Source organism: Oratosquilla oratoria, chromosome 1 (genome assembly GCF_046742065.1).
Source record: "Oratosquilla oratoria isolate Oo_2021 chromosome 1, ASM4674206v1, whole genome shotgun sequence".
In the NCBI taxonomy this organism is placed as follows: domain Eukaryota; kingdom Metazoa; phylum Arthropoda; class Malacostraca; order Stomatopoda; family Squillidae; genus Oratosquilla; species Oratosquilla oratoria.
Window position 1 is genome coordinate 55,709,978 of NC_134777.1, and position 2,264 is coordinate 55,712,241.

Below are 2,264 nucleotides of genomic sequence, written 5' to 3' on the forward strand. Positions count from 1 at the left end.
AATAGAAATGCATCAAACGTGCCATTGTTCATCAGCCTTCGTTGCTTTCCTCGACTTAAAGAGGGTGAACCGACAACCGGCGACTGCTCCTCTCGTCCTCTTCCTCCTCCTCCTCCTCCTCCTCTTCTTCCTCCTCCTTTTCCTTTTCCTCTTCCTTCTCTTCCTCCTCGCCTTCCTCTTCTTCCTCCTCCTTCTCCTCCTCCTTCTTTTCCTCTTCCTCCTTCTTTTCCTCCTCCCCCTCCTCTTCCTCTTCCTCCTCCTCTGTATTCAAAAAACGTTTCGTCATTTAGCTATCCTCGATTAGAATGATTTGTTCCAATATAGTTACAAGAAATCTATTACATTATTAGATTAGGTTAGGTACCGAAACAGCCATGTAAGGACCAATAGGTCCGTTGCTGTTCGTTTGGAACTTCTCTTCCTATCATCGGATGGTGACACGTACACGGACCTACACTAACAACACGCACGGCAGTTCAACATTCTTTTCCTGAAGGGATATACGGCTGGCCCCGATAACCGTTGTCGGCTAGTGTGGGGTTGCGGATGTTAAATCAGTGTCCCTTACTCTTTCTCCCTGTCCCTCAGTATCCCTCACTATCCCTAAGCACACTTCTCTACCGCTCCCTGTCTTTCAATATCCCCCCCACTATCCTTAAGTACCTCTCACTCTCCCTTCCTCTCCCTCAGTATTCCCCTATATGTCTCACCATCCCTCGCTATCCGTCAGTGCATCGCTCACCACCATCCCTCATTATCCCTCTCCGGCCAAGACCCAGGTACTCGGACAGTGGTCAGGCCGGGGAGGGGGTGGGGGAAATCCGCTCTTCCATCAATCGCGGTAATTCCAGAGAACACATTTTCCTTCCGCCGTTCGGCGGCGCTGACGTCATCGCGACACGATGACAGCGCTGCTGCAGCATTCGGTCCTTGAGGGAGGAAGAGGAAGAGGAGGAGGAGGAGGAGGCGGAGGAAGAGGAGGAGGGACTGAAGGTTTCAGGGCCAAACCCGTAGACACTTCGTGAAGGGACGGACCCTTCGTCGTGATTTATTTCAATGTTAGAAAGGTCTCCAGGAGCTTAGGCAACAGCAGTTCATAAGCGAAAGAAAAATGACCGTAAACGATGGAAGACCACTGTAGTAACCACTAAGCAAAATGATGATTATAATAATAATAATAATAATAATAATAATAATAATAATAATAATAATAATAATAATAATAATAATAATCATAATAATAATAATAATAATAATAATAATAATCATAATAATAATAATAATATTAATAATAATAATAATAACAATGATAATAATAACAATTATAATAATAATAATAATAATAATAATAATAATAATAATAATAATAATAATAATAATAATAATAATAATAATAATAATAATAATAGTAATAATGATAATAATAGTAATAATAATAATAATGATGATAATAATAATAATGATAACAATAATAATAATAATATGATAATAATGAAAATGATAATAATAATTATCAATACTTTTGTGATGATTATAGTAATTATGATAACGATAATAATGATAACAATAAAAACTAAATAGAATAAAAATAAATGAAATAGATAAAGTAGATAAATAGAATAGCTATAATCAAACCAAACAAGTAAGATAGAATAGAATAAAAGGTGCAGCTCTTCGGGTGAAGAGTACGGGACACCGTCACGTTCCGGCGCACCCCGGCCATCGTCAGTGCCGAAGAATCCGTCAACCATTACCTTCAAGGGCGAGACGGAGCGAACGCGTCATGAACTTTTGAAAGATGAGCGCACGTGCTGGCTCGCTGGAATCTGGCTCTCAGTCTGCTATGGCAGTTGTCTTTTCTTTTTCTCTCTCTGTCATCTATCTGAAACCATTGTATATGTGTATATATGTATATATGTATATATACACACACACACACACTTGTATACATTTGTAATTTTGAATCTATAGTTAACTAATCCTCCCTCTTCATCCTGATCGTCTTCTTGTCCACAGATTAAATTCCTAATCACCTTAAATTCACCTCATTGGCCTTTGAATCACGTGTTGGACTCGTGATCGACAGATATTTCCCTCCCGGAAGAGAGCTCAGAGCTCATATATGACCGATCTATGGGTAATGCTGTGACTTTACACGCACACACACACCCAACTCCCCGCCCACGAGAGTTAGAATAACGACTCGCAGTACAGTGATACTGAAATTATTTCAACCCTGGGCGGGATTCGAACTCGGACTGCTT